The sequence below is a fragment of the Pinus tabuliformis genome, chromosome J, assembly GCF_031772625.1.
Source record: "Pinus tabuliformis cultivar Carrire ecotype Pingquan chromosome J, CPIR1, whole genome shotgun sequence".
NCBI classification, from domain to species: domain Eukaryota; kingdom Viridiplantae; phylum Streptophyta; class Pinopsida; order Pinales; family Pinaceae; genus Pinus; species Pinus tabuliformis.
In genome coordinates this window covers 1,571,195,155-1,571,215,688 of record NC_142295.1, presented here as the reverse complement: position 1 = coordinate 1,571,215,688, position 20,534 = coordinate 1,571,195,155, and the positions used below count along the sequence as shown (strand labels likewise).

Below are 20,534 nucleotides of genomic sequence, written 5' to 3'. Positions count from 1 at the left end.
GTTTAGCTTTCAACCTCTCCTCCTTCTGGCCCAATGCCTGTATTTATAGTGGTCTAGAGGAAGTTATTCAGGTCCACCATCAATGGGATAATCCCCTCTTTGGATGGGATAGCTCCCTCATTGATGGGATAAGTTCCTCTTTGGTAGGGGTACATGAACCATCTGGAGGCACTCAATACACGTCGAACAACCTTCTAGAATGCTCTAGAAATGACCACAAGTAACTTTTTAAAGATGAAACTTGCGCATTTTGACCTTTACAGGGGGACGCACCTGCCCCTTTACATACAGAGCGTACAAGTACGCAGCTTTTGTGAACATTGGGTGCGTACCCGCAGGTAAGGTTGAGAGAACCTGCGTACCCAGAGATAAATACATTTATAAAGACTTTCTCTCTTTTTGGAGTTTGACATGGAGAGCAGAGGCATAAGACTTGCCCAGGAGGATAGCATGACTGTTGATAGAGTCATACCAACTGTAAATAGCCATGGTGACATTTTTTAGTGTAACAGATTGCCCCCTAAAGTGCGAAGCCTGTAATAGATTAGGGTTTTGTATTATCTAGGAAGGGTGAAGCGCTTTATCATTTCAAGGATTATCTCGTGGAGAGCCTGGTCAGAACCTGCAATTTTCAACACAAAATACATGTATAAGATTATATCATCAGTGAGGTAGGCATTCCCATAATCAGATCAAAACTTTAAATAACAGACTAACTACTCTGATACAGGAATGATCTTGTAGTACATCATAATCATAGACTTTGTAGACACAGTATGGGCGCAACCATCTCTTTATGACTAGTCTACTTAGATAATGAATACAAAACTCCTCGCAGCCTGGATGGTGGAAACTAGATCCAGGGTCTTCATTTTTGCTTCCCGAATTGGTACGATTCTAGCCATGCGAATAAATGAGTTGATGTCGAACATGGTAGAAACCACTTGATTACCAGTCGATGATGTAAACTGTTAACAAGTGTGAGAGAGACCACCAGTAATGTCAATGGTTCTCAAAGTACCCAGTACAATCCATGAGATGTGAATGAATGAGTTGATGTCGAACATTTCATGGAATCCTTCGATCGAGAGTCAATGATGTAAACTAACGTCAAAGGCGAGAAACCTGCCATTGATGCATGCAGATTTCAAGGTACTGACGATTTCTAAGTCATCTCTCTAGATAATGTGCTGATGTCGATAGAAAGCGACCCGTTGCAGGCAAGCCCACAACACGAAATCATTGATCAAGTTGAAGAAATGTTGCTGTAAGGACTGACTCAGGGATGGTCAAATGGATGACAACTATTTTGCAGATGAAAGTTTTGCTTGCAGTCCTCTTGAACACATAATGACACGACAGATGGCTTGGTAATGAATGACTCAAAGTTAATCCCCGGAACCCGGCTGAAGACTTTCAAAGTGGTTTTATCAACTGTGAGGTAAAGGATTTCCCAACCCAGGTGAATGAAAAGTGTCGTGTTCAAGAGTGGTAATAAGGTTTCTTCTGAGACAAAGGATAACAAATAGGCTCATTCTTCTCCCTTTTCCCCCACCATTTCTTGCAAGTACCTCTTTATTTTTAACAAGCTTGAGGAGGATAACATATGCTTGATTATAAGCTCATCCTTCGGATGAGTCCAACCTAGTTTTGATTCGAACCCTAGGAAGGAGTGGTTCGTTCCTGTTTGTAATTGAACAGGTCCTTTACTATGAAATTTTAACGAGCCCAGTATAGGAGAAACTTGGCGTTTTTCAATTTTAGAGAGTCTGAAAAACTTAAGAAGACTCCAAGTTGAACTTTTTCTTAAATTTGTGTCTCCCAAGCCCGAAAAAGTATAAAATAATACCTGGGAGAACCGCTTGATCTTGTGACCAAGGAGTACTTTCATGATTAGTGTCTCTGACCTGAAAAGTAAAAAGCGATCAAGGACACATCGTTTTATTTCCGTATCGAGTTTGAAACGACAAAAACCCGGCAATCTTTTCCTGATTTTACGGCCAGAAAAGGGCTATAAGGGGACCATCTTTTAATTCCGTTTTAACGAGTGTAAAAGAAACGCTTGGCGATATTTTCATATTTTGAGAGTCTGAAAAGGGCTTAAAAGAGAACTCCAAGGTTTCACTTTTTCGTAAGTTTTAACGAGTTCGAAAAAATGATAAAAATGTACTCATGGTTTTCATTTTTTCGTAAGTTTTAATGAGTTCGAAAAAAATGATAAAAATGTACTCATATGGCCGACTTTCAATTTAATTTATGAGCAGGAAAAGATGGAAAGAACTCGGCATTTTCATTTGTTTTACGAGAATGAAAAATAACAAAATAATCTTGGGATTTTCATGAGTTTAACGAGTCTTGAAAATATCTAAAATTGACTCGAGAAAGGTTTCATTTTTACAAAAGCTTGAAACAGAGAAAAACTATGCTTCAAAGTAGTTTCATTTTTCCACAAGCTTGAAATAGAGAGAAAATTGTGCTCGAAGCCCCCTAAGCGTAACTGCTAGAGTGCATATCCCCCAACTTCATTTCATTCAACTAATTGGATGAAATGAAGGTTTGAGTTACGAGATCATTTGAAAGACTCGACCTAAAACTGTAAGAAAATTATGCAAAACACTGAAATAACTAACTTAAATATACAACTTAACATTCACGAGATCTAGTCAAACTCTCGACTCAAGTAGAGGAGGATTTGTTTCATTTTTTAACGAGCTTGACACAGGAAAAGAACTATGCTTGGATTCAGTTTCATGTTTACACAAGCTTGAAATGAAAAACTATGCTTGTTATAAATTCACATGCCCCCAGCATAATGACGCAAAACGAGGTACATGCCCCCCAAGCTTCATTGCATTCAATGAGGTGGATGGAATGAAGCTTCACTTTCAAGATCTTGGAAAGACTTGTGGGAGTTGTTTCATTTTTAGTGAGGTTGACACAGGAAAAGAACTATCCTCAAAACCCTTGTTTCATTTTTTAAACGAGCTTGACACAAGATAAGGAACTATGCTCATAACTACTCTTCTACAATCTACCTAACAAAAAACTCTACTCTAAAAACCTTGATTCATTTTTTAACGAACTTGACACAAGACAAGGAACTATGCTCTGAAATCCTTGATTCATTTTTTAATGAGCTTGACACAAGACAAGGAACTATGCTCATGACTACTCTCTACAATCTACCTAAATAACCTACCCTTGTTTCATTTTTTAACGAGCTTGACACAAGACAAGGAACTATGCTCAAAAAGTTCGCATGCCCCCAGCATGATGATGCAAAGCGAGGTACATGCCCCCCAGGCTTCATTGCATTCAACCAGATGGATGGAATGAAGGTTTACTTTCAATATTTAACTTGAAAAGGGAGTTGTTTCATTTTTAAGGAGGTTGACACAAGAAAAGAACTATCCTCATACCTGATTCATTTTTTAACGAGGTTGACTCAGTAATAGGAACTATCCTCAAAATCCGACTTTCTACAATCTACCTACATATCCTAAAATCTACCTGATTCATTTTTTAACGAGGTTGACTCAGTAACAGGAACTTTCCTCGAACACCCTGTTTCATTTGTTAACGAGGTTGACATAGGAACAAAACTATCCTCGTACACACTGATTCATTTTTTAACGAGGTTGACACAGTAAAAGGAACTTTCCTCACCCCTGATTCATTTTTTAACGAGGTTGACTCAGTAAAAAGAACTTTCCTCGTACACACTGATTCATGGCTTCCAACTGGAAGAAAGACAAGTCAATGGACACACCTTGATCATGGCTTCCAAAAGGTCTTCATCAAAAGGAAGAATAGTTCTCTGGAAGGAACACATGTCAAGGGACTCAAAAGGGATAAGAACATCGTGTTCAAGTAATCCCATAGAGTTTTCCATGTCAATTACCGGATCTAAATCAAAGGAAGATGAGCAAACAGTGAGAGGCTCACTTACATCAGTAACTGAAAACATGGGACCAGTTGCCACATAATTAACCCGTGGCAGGTTAGAATCAGGAACATTTAGGGGTGTCATATTATTGGTATTTGAGACAAGACTAGGGAACGAAAGCTGGTCTACAGTCACAATGTTTCCATTGTGAGGGAAAGACATCACGCGAAAGAGTGTCGATACGAAAGCTTTCATTGCATAAACATAGTCTCGCCCAAGGAGTAAATTGAAATCCAAGGGACCTCGAACTACCATAAGATCAATACAGACAATTTTTCCTTCCAAGGTAACAGAAAACTTAGGAAGGATCCCTAAAGGTTCACTAATGGTTCGGTTAAAAGCTTTCAGATTCTGCGTAATAGGCGCAAGCTAAGGGGAACCCAAATCTTTCCAAACAGTTGAGGATAAAATACTAACAGAAGCACCTTCATCTACCTGAGTATGATGTATGTCCCTACCACCAGCCTTGATAATGATTTGGAAAGGGATGGAGGAAGGAAGACGAGGTTCTGTCAGTCTATTCCAATCAAAGGAAAAGACCTCAGTACTTGGAGGGGGTTCTGTAGAAACAGGTGAAATGCCCCCCAGCATAGAAGAATTTGATGTAACAAGAAGAACCTGAGTGGTATGAAGTTCACTCTCTAAATGGAAAGTGGGATCGACCGAATGTGAAATTGAATCGACCACTTGACCAACTAATGGATCATCAACCTGAGTGACATGAGTTTCACTCTCCAATGGAAGAGTGCGATCGACTATACTTGAATTTAGATCAATCACTCCGTCAGTTGACGGTAGGTTGGGAGAAAGTTTACGGTAACCAGTTGGAAATTCTTGCTGTGGAACAGTGAGTTTTTCCAACAATGTTGAGGCTTCATCCATGTGAGGGAAAATGTGAGTTTGATGACTCCCTTTGCATAACTTACAAGGAAACCTAACTTTACCCTTTTTCCCAGGAACCTGACTATCACTGGTTGATGGATCAATAGAAAGTTGATGAGATTTTTCTGACCATACTTCCAAGACCTTTGGAATACCAGGACAATTGACAAGGAAGTGGTCACCTTTACAAAGCCTGCAAGGGTATTTTGGTTTATGATGCATGTCAGAATTTTCCTCAACACCACTAACACTTACAGTCATGGCTGATTGGTTGACTTCTTTCTTATCTTGCTTCTTCTTCTTCTTCTTCTTCTTCCCTTTCTTCTTCTTCTTAGCCTCCTGGTTACTAGCATCAAGGCTTTTACCAGGTGAATAGGAAGAAATGGAGGAAGAAAAATTAGGCGAAGAAGGTAAAGGGTCAACAGAAGGTTGGTGATGTTGAGATGGTGAACTCTGTTGAGGTGAAGCATCCGGTTGAGATGGAACAATTGGAGTACTTTGGGCCAACGAAGTTGAAAATAACCATATCGGTAAACCTATTGTAAATCCAGGTAATGAAAAAGTAGCCATATAAGGAGGACCAACATTTCCAAAGTAAGGAAAAGTACTAGGATTCTCATTAGGAGGGGTTCCTAGGTTGGTAAATTCCAGAACACTTGCCATTATATTCAACTTCAGTGAATTTTATTAACAATTTAAAACTAAAATTTACAATTCACAATTCACACTTAACAATTAAAATTCACAATTCACACCTATGGTCTCGAAAAGTAAAAACAAACAAATTAACACGCGCTATCAAATCTAGGAGTCAAACCACACACAAACAGTAGCCTTCCGGACCGAAAACACTAGTTGGGGATGAAATCCAACATCGCAGAATTCAGTACAGAAGTGGCGGGTGGAACAGTTACCCCGGCAACCTGCTTAATGAATAGACTGGACCAAGTTCCTCCACTTTAATCGTCTCGAGTGAAGTGAACCCCCCAGAAAATCCAAGTGAGTCTAGCCGACGTCTGCTCCAGGTATAGTGGGATCTTCCCTCCACCGTCACCTCGGTAGAATCCTAAAGATAATGGTCACTAAGGTTACCAACAGCAACAAATGCACCTAGGGGAACAGTCTACACTCCGACAGTACGCAAGGGCAGAGTATCAAGCTCAATCCCCTTGTCGGCTCCTTGACAATAATCCAAGGTTTACCGACAAGTGACCCCTGGCTCCTCGACAATGGTTAATCCGAGGTTTACCGTTTGTAATACGTGCGTGTCTGGCGTCATTCCCAATGAGGGAGGATTGATCCCCTCACTGGTTCGGACACGAGCTCGTGCTTCTCCTTTAAGAGGAGATTTCCCAGAGTACAAATGAAACAATTGGATTTATCCTACCACAAGATGAGCTACTTGTTTGGTTTTGCTATCTTGGAGAGTTAATTACTCTCCTACTCCAAGACACTAGCCTGATCTATATTGGTGTTTCAGAGCCCTAGAAATGTAAAAATTACTAGATGAATTTTAATTAAGCGCTGTGTTATTAAGGTTGTTTTTACTCAAATGGGTAAATGGAAATGAAACCAATGGTGTTATGACCCGACTCAACTGAATGCAATAATAATGCAATCCTTTCAATTCGATGAATCCTAACTAAAGTAAGGAGAGAGTTTCCATTCACTTCCAACAATGCAAAAAATTGATCACTAAGAGAAAATATAAGAAATTCTCTAATGCACTAATTTCATCAAGAAAAAACTAATGCAAATCAATTCCAAACCTTTTCTTATTTTATTTTTGTGTAAATTCAAATCAAAGAAAGTTGATCTAAATCTACAATTGATTTTTCAGAATGTAAACTATTTAATTGTAATCTATGCACAATTCACTTGAAAAGTATGCAAATGTAATCTATGCACATTTTTCATTCATATTCCGAAAAGGAGAATTCTAATTATGCAAATGTGATCTATGCAAGAGAATTCTCAAACACAAGATGATTCTAATGTAATCTAAGAACCAATCAAGTGCAAGTCGAGAAAATTGGGTGAGAGTTCCAAAGATCAAAAAATAAAAACACTCAAAGGCGATTAACACTCATACACAATTTAACGAATGAGGGGGAATTTTTTTTTGCAAAAACAGAAGCAAAAAGATGCAAAATTGTGAAAGGACTGAGACAAACCTCCAAGTAATGACCAAAGGAAATCAAATTAAGAATTTCTCAAAAAAGAGACTCAAAACACCCAATTGATGAAAGCTTAAAGTAGGAATGCCAATGAAACAAGCTTAGATGAGGATCTCTGACAGTAAACTGATGGATCTGGGCAGTAAAAACAAAGTAAAAGCAAAATCTAAGAGAAAAAATGCAAAAATGGAAATTTCTTAATTTTTAGCAGGGGACACAGGAAACCAGTTAAGCCAGGTGCGGGCCCGCTCTGTGCACACAGCAACAGTGCGTACAAGTACGCACTGTGCAATACTCAGAGGGTGCGTCCTACTGGAAAAACCAAGAAAAGCTAAATTCAATCTAATCCTAAGCTAACCCACCCAAATGCAAAGTCACAGAGCCAAAAACCAGAAAATAAATGACTTTTCTCAGATCAAAGTTGCATAAAAAGGAAAAGACTTTCACATCAATGGATTCCCCAGCGGAGTCGCCATTTTGTCAGGCGGAAAGAGTCGATAGTGCGGACACAACCAACCTCCCTAGGAGCCTAAGACTCTCTAGTGACAAACAAGACAAACAAGAGCAATCCTTCTCTAAACATGCATTTACTATATGAGAAATCAAGTGTTTAGATCCTACCTGTAGTCCCACGCTGTTGTAGCAGTCCAGCCTCGCTGATCCGGATGAGCTCCTCCTTCACTTTGAAACCTGCATCCACTAACAATCAAACGATTAAATAGCACTTGATAATCTCATAAAATAAAACATATTTAACACATAGACCAAGGAGTACATGAAACAACTCATAAATAACAAGTTATTGAGAAGAATGGACCCATTTGCATTAATAAGAAACAAAAGGAACAATTACAACCTGAGCCTTGGTGTTGTGCAAGTCCCTCCCAAGGTCCATCAAGAGTTCTCCTTTACTTTGACAAATCTCACCCACTTCCAAATAGAACAAGCAAAGATGGCAATCTCTCCTCACAAGCTTCTAAATGGGAGTCCTAATTCCTGCAGCATCTACCCTTAGAAATGTTTAGCTTTCAACCTCTCCTCCTTCTGGCCCAATGCCTGTATTTATAGTGGTCTAGAGGAAGTTATTCAGGTCCACCATCAATGGGATAATCCCCTCTTTGGATGGGATAGCTCCCTCATTGATGGGATAAGTTCCTCTTTGGTAGGGGTACATGAACCATCTGGAGGCGCTCAATACACGTCGAACAACCTTCTAGAATGCTCTAGAAATGACCACAAGTAACTTTTTAAAGATGAAACTTGTGCATTTTGACCTTTACAGGGGGACGCACCTGCCCCTTTACATACAGAGCGTACAAGTACGCAACTTTTGTGAACATTGGGTGCGTACCCGCAGGTAAGGTTGAGAGAACCTGTGTACCCAGAGATAAATACATTTATAAAGACTTTCTCTCTTTTTGGAGTTTGACATGGAGAGCAGAGGCATAAGACTTGCCCAGGAGGATAGCATGACTGTTGATAGAGTCATACCAACTGTAAATAGACATGGTGACATTTTTTAGTGTAACAGGCATTTGAGAAGTGGGGCATGGACTTTGTGGGGCCTATAAACCCCCCTTCAAAGTAGAAGCAATACATAATTGTGTGCACCGACTACCTAACAAAGTGGGTGGAGACAAAGGCAATCAAAGCAGTGACAGAGGAAAAAGTATCTGAGTTTTTTAGGGAAGACATATTCTACAATTTCGGGTATCCCAGAGAGTTGATCACAGACCAAGGCAGTCAGTTCACTTCCAACCTGATTGAAGACCTGCTCACACATCATAAGATCAAGCACAAGACTTCCACCGCTTACCATCCACAAGCCAATGGGAAAGTGGAGGTCACTAACTGAGAATTGGAAGGGATCATAACCAAGGTAATGGGAAGTAGCAAAAAGACTGGGCAAATAGATTAGTTGAGGCCACTTGGGCCTACAACACAACATGGAAGACCACCACCGGGTTCACACCCTATGAACTAGTCTATGGGAAGAAGGCTTTGTTGTCAATAGAGTTTGAATTCAATACCCTAAGGATGGTAGCTCAACTATACCTAGACCTCAGCCATGCATAGAAGGAGAGATTACTTCAACTCAATGGAGTGGATGAATACAGATTGCAAGCCCTTCTCCATACAGAGGTAGTTCAGCTTCAGAGAAAGATATGGCATGACAGAAATATCAGGGAGAAGCAATTCCAAGAGGGAGATTGGGCACTACTCTATGATTCAAGATACAAGGATTTCAAAGGCAAGTTGAGGACAAGATGGTTGGGACCCTACTCTGTGGAGAAGTGCAATGACAATGGTTCAGTTCTAATCAGAACCATTAATGATGAAGTCATCCCCATGCTTGTCAATGGACATCGGTTGAAAGTCTACAAGAAACCCCTCTCCAAGCGAGAGTTTATTGAAGATTTGAATAAAATAGTGATGGTAGTTGGGCATGTCTTAGCTTCCACTTCACCCACTCACTGAAAAAAAAAAAAAGAGAAAAATAAGGACTCGGTGTAAACCTCCATGAAGCGCTTGAGTCCCATCATTGGTTTGAAAACCTCTTCTGAGGCAGCCCAACGATGTCAAAAAAAAAAGGGAAAAGAATAAGATCCCTAGGTGAAAACCTCCGAACAGGGTAGGAAATTAATGTGAAACCTCTCTGAGGCGCCCTAGTGGTTTTCAAAAAAAAAAAAAAAGAGAAAGAAAAATGAATTTTTATTGCATTACAGGTTTACAGGAGGACTACAGGGAGCAGAAGAAGGTGCCAAGGGGACCCTAACATTCATACCAGCATCCATCTAATCTTCTCCGCACCTTCCTCCATCAGTTTTGGCATCTCTTTCACCCCACTATACCTCTTCTTCCAAAACTGTGTTTTCTACAGGAGGCTCTGTTTTTTCTACAAGAGGCTCCTGTAGGAATTACTAAGAGCCAAAAGTGTCTACATGTGGCAATTTGAGGGACAAGAAAAGCTTCATGAGGAACCTATAATCACTCTTACCATCTTCAAACCTCCTTCCCATCATTTCCAAGCTTGCATCACACTCCAAGCATCATTATTATTTTTTTTCCCTTCTAAGAAAAAAACACAGAAAAACGGTTTTTCAGTTTTGAAAAAAAAACAAAAATAAAAGGAGCAAAAGGCACCATTAACTTTACCTGAGGTTTACCTACTATCCCTCCATCATTCATCTCCACCTCTGGCATCATTCTTGAACTCCAAGCACAGGGAAATAGCTGAAGTTTCAAGGGGAGAAGCAGCTACAGGAGCTCCTGTAAGAATTCCTATAGCAACTGATCCCATAGAAGTCCAGCACCAACAGCAAGGGAAAACACATCTGAAGTTTGAAAAGGCACATGCAGCTTAGCTCCAGCAAAATAAGAACCTGCAAAAACACACAACAACACATCAGCAAGCAGAGATAGCATGCATAAAGGAAAATGAAGGCATGCAACAAAGAAAGCCACAACACCTCACAGTCGATGGCAGCAAATACACTCAGATTATAGGTAAGTAGCTAAGTCACTCCTCTATCTGAATTTGTGTAATTAGGAATCATATGAAGGGAACGAAATGGTTGAAATCAAAATGGGAAGGGTGGCCAATTAACTTGGCCACCTTCATTTAGTTGACTCCACTTAATCGAGATATCACCCACATGTGCGGATAGTCAACTCAAGAAAAACATGCGAAGGACAGGTAGTTGGGGGAAGAGTTAACTCCAATGTAGTAATAAGGGGATGATTATGATGAGGGTCATGATGACCAAGTAGGTTGGGACCAACGGTCCTAATCTAGACAATGTACACATTACCAACTCAGCACTCATAACCAAAAATAACCATAAAAGGTAATGAGCACTCGTCCCCACGCATTCTCACCACCTTTTCTTCAGTTTCTCCTCATAACTAAGCCACACAACAGTCTTCTTATGCCCCCACAACCTCGTATCCACCATCCTCCATCGATTTCCTTCATATTTTTTCTCTCGACATTTTCTACAGGAGCACCTACTGGAAATCTATCGGAGGGACAACGGGCTTCTACAGGAGGGGCAGTGAGTCATTTTGAAGGGAGAAAACGTGATTTTTTGCATGAATTTCAGTCTAAAGAGGTAGTGTTCATGAATTCCCTCTGTTGAATATCAAAATGTGAAAGAGTTAGTCTCAAATTGAAGATAAAATGAGTCTTTAAGAGGGTAGAAATACATCAAAAAATTTATGTTAAAAAAAAAAAAACACAGTCCCCTCTGTTTTTCTATTTCACTCAAAATTCTTCATCTCCACCTCCATATTTGGTTTTTCAAAAGAAGTACAGGTAGTATGACAAGGGGGTTTATGAGAAAATAGCCCACTAACTCCACTAGACTCCATGCACATCCTCAAGTGGTGGAAATATTTACAAGGGAAAACTAGATGGATTTCTTTGAGAAGTTTAGAGGGTTTGATGATGAAATTTCCCATGAATTTGCTCTCTCTCTGGTCCCTCACATAAGAACTCATGCTACTGTAACCATTAGAGGTCTCTCCATTGAAATAACGCCAAAATTCATCAGTAGGGTCACTACCCTTCCTCTTGGGCTGCCTTGGAGTAAAGATGAGAAACCAATTGGTCAGGCTCCCAAGAGGAAATGTTTCCAAGATAATGAAGCCCTTGTTGAAGACAAAAATAGAATTATGAGGGCTAGTATACCATATCCCTGGGATGAAGTTAGCTACCAAGTGATCAAATACATTTCTTGTGAAGGGAGGCACAACATAGTTTATGGATATCATTTTAAAATCATTCAAGAATTGAGATATGGCATGGATACCCTAGCACATCAAAAGCTCAGTATCCCTTACTATCTCCTTCAGTCCCTCATTGACTCCAGCACCAAGGTACAAGCAAGAAATTCACATCAGCTAGCTCACCATGGCCTAATCAAGATCCTAGTAGAAGAAGCACTCCATACCCTTACAATCCCTATAGCATGGGAAGTTTTCAGAAATATGACAGCTGAGGATGACATTAAGGCATTAACCTATGATGTCAGTCCTGCTATCAGTGAGGAGGGAAAACAGCAAAGAGGAGAAGATGAAGCCAGTGGTGACATAGCAAAGAAAGAGAGGAAGGAGGAAAGAAAAGAAATAGAGGGGGGGAGAGTTGAGGAGATAGAGAAAGATGAGGAAAAGAGACAGAAGAGAGAGAAAAGGAGGCAAAGAGGGTAGAGAAATGGGAAGAGTCCCCTAAAACTTGGGAAAGAGAAGCAGCAGCTACCCTCACTACCCTCAGCACACCAGTCAAGCAGAAGCAGAAGAGGAAAAGAAAATCCTCCTTGTCTTTTAGGGCAAGGAAGAGTACCAGAATTAAAACAGGCAAACGTCAGCCCTCATTAAAGACTGCCATTAACATTGAAGATTCACCATCTACCAAGGTGAAAGAATCTCCTTCCAAGACATCCATAACCTATGAAAGGAGGACTCCAAGATCTTCTACATGGAAGGGAAAGGCAATTCTATAGGACCCCAAACCAGACCTACAGGAGGCTAAAACAGTCCTACAGGAGATAGTGTCCAAACTATAGGAGACACAAAAGCTTGAGGAAAAGATAGGAGGACAGCCATAGGTGAAAGACAAAGCACAAGAGCTACAAGAACCTAACCCCTAGCCTAATCTTGACTCCTATTATAGACTACTTGAGGGAGGCAAGATAATCCCACAAAAGTTTGCAATTCCACTATTTTTTGAATTGGAAAAAGAGAGAGTGAGAACGCATAGGTGGATGCTGATAGCCAAGTCAAAAGGAGTTAAGGATATTGGCCACATGGAAATCAAACTCAGGGAAATGGGCAGGGAATTGAGTGCTCTCGGAGATAGAGAAGCCATTACAAGAAGCCACCTTGAGAATGAGAATGAATTACTAAGGAGGCAGCTACAGGAGAAAGAGACTTATTTGGCATACATGGCCAACTTATCCATAGAAGCATTAGAATGCAGAACACCAGCCAAATCTTATGGCCTCTATCTAAATGACTAATGGCTTCAATTCCAAATAAAAACTTTGGCACAAAGAGGCACAATGCCTTTCCAAGACTATAGGCATTTCATGGATTTGTGTGACCAAAGCACCTCCGAGGACAAAGAAAAGATGCAATAGTTCTATCTACACAACATGGCCCTCACAGACCTGAATGTGTGGGACCCCAATGCCAAGCTAGGGGATCTGCAATTAATGGCCATGGAGTCATTGATGAACCATGAAAAATTGAGGGTAGTAGAAATGGAAAGATTGTTAATAAAAGAGTAGAATGAACCATTTATGATAAGAGCTAAGCCATCAGATCCTATGGCACTCATCAACACACAACCTGCTTGCCAATGACCCTTAGATTGCCCCTAAATATCTAACCAATCAGGAACAATCCATTGCACACTTTGAATATATGTTTAGGCTACTTGGGGAGGATTGTGTGCATGCATTTATGAGAAGATGGAACACCCTACCCCATAGCTTGCAGATCAGGGAATACCATTCCCCCATGAGGCTGAAGGAGGCATTAAAAAGAGTGCCAATGTACAAGCGCTCCATGAAAAGGCTGAAGGTCAACTGCATTGGCCTCAAACTAAGTCCTCCACTCATATTAGGCATGCTAGAAGGCATAAGAGAAGAAGAAGAGAAGGAGCAGTGGAAGGACATAGATAGAAAGGTAAGATTTTATGGAGAACATTAGTAGACCGCATCAGAAGCCTGGAATGCTAGGGATGCCACCAGGGCCACAAAAGATGAAGAGATTGACTAGGTTGCTGAGAGGATGAGCAACACCTTTAGTAGGGGGGTGAAGATGAGCCTCACAAATGGGTAATTATATGGGCTCATTTTACGTCTTAACCTAGTCAAATTAACCATTCTCTTAGCTTATTGTATAATTTTCTGATTATATTTATGCTTATACGGTGAGTTGAGTTAGTTATTATGCCATGTGGTCTAACATGTATTTAATGCAGATTATTGATGGATTTCGAGGTCAAAGTCAAGGATCTAGTGGTCAAACTACAACAATAACTTGAAGTAGACAGAGAAGAGGAGTTATAGGAGGGAATACCCCTCATTTATTGCTCCTCACTTTGAATTCTCCTTCATTCAGCTCGGAGTACAAGCAGCCGAATCATGCACTAGAAGGCAGCTGAGCAAGTGGAAGAGGATTGATAGTTATCTCAATTTTTGGGAGCCAAGCCTCCTTAATTTTAAGGAAGTTGTTGGTAGCTTCAAATGTATAAGTAGAGAGCCCTAGGGCCTCACTAGGGTCAACTTTTTTTTGCTTGTGTAAACTCTACTCAAATTTTGAGCTTACTATTTTTTGACAGTTTTATGTAATCTTGCTATTTTTTGATAATGAAGATTGAATCCTTTCTGAGCTAGATCTGAATTACCTCAGAGGGATGAAGCTCTTGGGTTAGGGCCAAATCCAAGTAGCCAAACTTCTCTTTAATTTTATTTCTATGCTTTACTTCAGTTTTTAGATTATTTTGTTGTTAGATGTATTTCTCTTATGGTTAAGAATAGGTTGCTTTTGATGATTTAGTAGCTTGCTTCCATTTATGCTTTCTGTGGCAAGTTAAGAAGTGATCAGAGAAGATTAAAAATGCTAGCAATAGTGCCTCGGCCTCTCTTCCTCCCTTTGGGACCATGATTTGAGGCAAAGACTCTCTTGCTGCCCCAAAAACATAGATTTTCCTCATTCCTAGGACTTCTATTGTTTGCAGCTCTCTAGTAGGTTGATAGTCCAGTTTTGTTTTGCTTTAGATCTTCTTTATCATGTTCACTTCATGATTTTCAATATTCCTTTTGCATGCTTTCCTTTCTTATAGAATTTACCATCATTTCCTTCTATACATCATATTTTAGGCCATTTTAATGCAAAACTCTATTTTTCCTAAGATGCACTCATTTCATTGGTTGCTTGATTTTATTGGTTGACTGTCAATTTCTATGCAGCAGATCTCTTCCATTAGTAGGCCATCTTACCAGCAATCACACCCTCCATCTGATCCATGCCCTATAGGTATCCTAAACCTCACCTCAATTTTTCCCTAGTTTCCTTCATTTTTCATAGAACTTCTTCCTCTCTCCTTGAGAAAACCCAATCATCTTTCTCTCTCTTGGTGATTCATGATATACCTTAGGTGCCCTAACACCTCATTCCAACCTTCATCCACCTTTTCCACCCACTCTCACACCCTGATTCATGATAGACCTTAGGTGCCCTAACACCTTATTCCAACCTTCATCCAGATTTTCCCCCCACTCTCACACCCCCAAAACAGCGAAAATTGCTCTCGGCCTCCTCATGTAGGCCTCTTGTAGTTTCCCTATTTTCCTCCTCTAGCTTTCCTACGTCCTCCTGTAGTTTTTCTTGTAGGATTTCCTTTGAAGTCTGAGTGTAGGAAAAGCCTCCAGAAGGCCACCTAAGACCTCATACGACCCATCCACACCATCCTACATCCTCCCAAGCTCCAAAACCTCTCTCTAATGCCACCTGTTCACTGCCACACTCACACACGATAAATTAGATGCATGTTAAATTCACATAAAAATCCAAAAACATGTTTTTTTGCTTATTTACTTCCAAATAGCATGGTTATATGTTGTTTACTTCCTTGAATAGGTAATGGAATTTATTTCATGGTTTTCATAGTGTTTTTGGAAAAAGTAGACTTAGCTTGTTAATCAAGGTTTACTAGGTTTTGCTTTACATTATAGTCTTTCTCCTTTCTGCAGTTAGAATATAATCTATAGAGTAATATTTCTTTCCTTTCATCACACATAGAGCTTCTTCTGAAATCTATAGAAGTTGGCTTGAGCTCCTACTGATCTCATGTCAGCTGACCAAGTGACAACCTACAGTGAGAACTAGTACTTGTGCATATAGCACTGACGCTTTTAAGTTTATTTCGAACTACCGTGTTGATAAAAGTAAAGTTGGTAGCCCAGGAGTTGCAGCATTCTTGCTACAATACTGGTGCTCATTAGTGGAGGTGGAGGAGAATCCATAGAAATGTGCTCTAGTCAAGGATGCCTTGGCTAATCAACTTCCCCCTCAGATGACCTCGTAAGCTCATCCATGTAGTTGGGACATGTATACATGTTATCATGAACTAACTAATATAAATTGTTAGGTCCCTATAATACTAGTGATGCCCCCATTAATATTGTACTTTTATCCCTTATTAATATTGTTGTGCCCCTATTGTCCCCATATTGTTATTACTATGCCCCATAGAATCTCTCTATTGTTATTTTTGTGCCTTTATATTATTATTGTTAGGTCGGCTTGGTTATATTGTAACCACTTAGACTCCTATATATAGAAAGGAGGTTTTTTCATTAGAATCATCCAAGAATTATTCATTTGTGTAATGTAAATGAGGTTACCCCCTCGAAAAGGCTGAATTTTAAGGCGTTCGACTATATTTTCTATCTTTTTGTGAGCTGGTTTCATAACATTTGGTATCAGAGCTTTGGATTCTAGGGTTTCGCTGCTCCAAATAGGTCATCATGGCATTTTTGCTATAAATTTTTTTCTGCGAAATTTCAGAAGTGAAAACAAAAACCCATTTGAGACGAAATCACACTGAACCTTGGGTCCAAATTTCATAGCTTTTCACGCTATATTGGTGGAGATATGATCTGAGGAAGTTGGTCTTTTTGCAGACTCCTGAATTACATTCAAAATAGGTGACCTGGGGAAAATCATCATAACTTTCTCTCTGAGCATCGGATTGAAATTTTCTAAGAAGGTACAGAAATAGAATGGACTTTCTTGTATATATTTTTCAGAGCTAAAGGTTGAAACAATGACATGTGGCACTTCATACAAGTTCACTCTCTGGAAAAGTCTATAATCAAATCATCTTGGGAGATTGTAAATAACTCTTCCTTCAAGAATCCAATTTGGATAATACTAGTGGCATTGGAAAGAGGACACATAGGGCTACTACAAATCACAATTTCAAAACAAAGTGAAAAAAGGTGTGTAGTTTTTTTTTAATTTTTGCATAAGCTTGGTTTGAAAAATTAGTTTGAAGGAATTCAAAGGGCATAGTAAGGAATTATTATCGGTAATTGATGCCCAAGGAAAGAAAATGCAAACACCTAGTAAGCAACTTGAAAGCTCTAGCATGACTCATGAAGAAGAGGAAGAAATGCAACATGATATATCAAAATTACAAGACCAAGTGCAACAAGTGTCACTTACACAAAAAGGTGTAGATGCCAAGATGGATGGTTTAAAGAAAGGCATGGAAGCTAAGATGAATGGCATGGATGCTAAAATGGATGGCATGGATGATAAGATGGAAGAATTGAAGATAAAATTGAATAAGTTGCTACAAGAAATGGTCACTAATGGTGAAAGGGTAGTAAAGGAAACTCATGATGAGAACAAAAGAAATGTTAATCATTATTCCATAGACCCTAATGTTGGATCGAAGACCCACCATATTCCAACAATCGATATGAGTAAGTTTGATGGCAAGGATCCCGCAACATGGATATTACAGATGGAGCAATTTTTTGATCTCAATAATGTGCAAAACACACAAAAGGTATGTATTGCAACTTTATATTTGGAACCAAATCAGTTTGTATGGTATCAATGGCTTTGCTCTCGTAAACAAATTATCACTTGGGAAATTTTTATGGAAGAATTTATAGCACATTATGAGGATACAAAAAGAACACTTTTTTTAGCCAATTGATAAGTCTCAAACAAAAGGGTTCAATAATGGAGCACATTGAGGAGTTCCAAAAATTGAACATAAGGGTAAAAAATATTCCAGAGGAGCATAGGATTGATGTGTCCATAGGGACTTTAAAGGATAATATCCAACATGATGTTTGCCTTTGGGAACCTGATTCATTAGAGAAGGCTTTCAGGTTAGCAAGAAAAATGGAAAGAAAAATTATGGCAACTAGAAAGCATACCACTCACAACTATAAAGATGGAAGCAATTTTGCCCTAGCCTTCCACAACCTATAAGGTTGACACCACAAAAATTGGAAGAAAAAAATAGCAAAAGGGCTTTGTTACAGTTGTGATAGCAAATACACTAAAGGTCATAAGTGTGCTGAGAAAAAATTATTCTACATAGATTGTGAAGAGGAAGAATAAAAGGAGAAAGAGAGGTCAAAAGAAGAGGATATACTCCAGGAACAAAGCCTAGATAAAGAAGAAATGAATCCGACCATATCTTGTAATGCATTGGCTGGAATTACCACTCCTCAAACCATCAAGATAGAAGGACGAATCAAGAAGAAAAAGGTAATAGTGTTGATTGATTCAGGAAGTACCCACAATTTTATTCATTGTAAGATAGCAAAAGAATTGAATTGCTTCCTATATCTAGCACCAGAGTGTCAAGTGATGGTTGTGAATGGAGGGACGATAAATTGATCTGGAAAGTGCCATAATATCAAGCTATGCATGGGAGAATATGTATTGAAAAGCCCAATAATTTCCATTCCAATGGGAGATGTTGATGTTGTATTAGGAGTCCAATGGCTACAATCCTTGGGTACAATAGATTTTAACTTTCAAGAACTTTTCATGAAATTTTATGCGGAATGAAAAGAAGTTGAATTAAGGGGTATTGTAGGGAAACCAGGAAAGATAATAAGCTTTAACGGTATGACAAAGCTCCTAAAAAAGGAACAATGAGGTGTAATTACACAATTACGTTCGCTAGATGTTTCCACATCGAAATCATCTATTTCTCCAGATCTCCAAAAAGTCTTGGACAATCATTCCAAGGTATTTGAGACTCCCAAAGGTCTCCCACCTATTCGTGATCATGATAATGCTATTAATTTGATTCCAGGAAGTATTCCTCCAAACATCAGGCCGTACAGATATCCCTATGCCCAAAAGAGTGAAATTGAATGTATGGTTGCAGAAATGCTTGAGGCTAGTATAATTCAACCTAGCCAAAGTTATTTCTCTACTCCAATAGTACTGGTGCACAAGAAGGATGGATCATGGTGCATGTGTCTAGATTATAGGGAGCTCAACAAGCTCACTATTAAAGATAAGTTTCCTATTCCTGTCATTGAAGAATTATTGGATCAATTGCATGGATCAATTTACTTCACCAAATTCGATCTTCCTTCAGGATATCATCAAATCAAAACGAAGACTCAAGACATTCTGAAAACAACATTTAGAACTCGTGAGGGTCACTATGAGTTTTTGGTCCTGCCTTTTGGCCTTACCAGTGCACCTTCTACATTTCAAAGTTTGATGAATTCCATTTTCAAACCCTTCCTTAGAAAATTTGTGTTAGTATTTTTTGATGATATACTAATCTACAGCAAGTCTTGGAAGGATCGTGTTGAACACGTTGAAAGGGTGCTACAACTATTGGAGGAGAAACAATTATATGAAAAAAGATCCAAATGTTTCTTTGGAGTACAAGAGGTGGAATATCTAGGTCATATTGTGTCTCATGAAGGAGTTAAGGTAGACCCTAGCAAAATTAAAGCCATTAAGGAATGGGAAATCCCCACATCCATAAAGCATTTGCAAGGATTTCTCGGATTGACAGGGTATTATCGCAAGTTTGTTAAGAATTATGGGAAAATAGCAGCACCTCTAACAACATTGTTGAAGAAAGATGAATTTTCATGGACTCCAGAAGCAACAAAGGCCTTCGAATATCTTAAAGAGGCAATGTGCCAAGCACCGGTCTTAGCTACACCAGACTTCACAGAAACCTTTATTGTGGAACATGATGCTTTTGGAAATGGAATTGGTGTTGTTTTAATTCAAGATGAAAGACCCATTGCTTTCGAAAGTCATCCAATCAAGGGAAAGTATTTACACAAAGCTACTTATGAGAAGGAAATTTTGGCAATACTACATGCACTTAAGAAATGGTGACCCTACCTAATGGGAAGAAACTTCAAGGTAAAAATGGATCATGATAGCCTTAAATACTTTTTAGAACAAATATTATCCTTTGAAGAACAACAAAAATGGGTCACAAAGATGTTGGATTATGACTTTGAAATCATATACAAAAAAGGGAAGAAAAATGTTGTGGCAGATGCACTTTCAAGAAAGGATGAGGATGTGGAAGCATTGTTGTGCACCATTTATATTATCCAACCAGATTAGATAAACAAAGCAAGGGAGGAATGGAATAATGATGAAGAAGTGTGAGAACTTATTCAAAAGTTACAACAAGATTCCAGTACATCTGATACATTTAGCTAGAAAAATGATTCGTTATGGTACAAAGATTGCTTATACCTCTGTAAGAATTCCCAACTCAAACAAAAGATTCTTTTGGAATTGCACACTTCTCCCTTAGGAGAGCACTCGGGATTTTTAAAAACTTACCACAGGGTTAAGAAGGATTTTTTTTGGGATGGCCTTAAATCTGATATTCAAAAGTTTGTGGTAGAATGTTTGGTATGCCAACAAAATAAAGCTGAAACAATTAAGACATCAGGTCTATTACACCCTTTATCCATTCCAAGCCAACGTTGGGA

At 39.1% G+C, this 20,534-nt stretch overlaps 1 pseudogene; it reads right to left on the bottom strand.

The window, feature by feature from the left end:
- Nucleotides 1–10,287: 10,287 nt before the first annotated feature.
- The window catches only part of LOC149233489 (eukaryotic translation initiation factor 3 subunit A-like), a 47,630-nt pseudogene continuing 37,383 nt past the window's right edge, over nt 10,288–20,534 (bottom strand).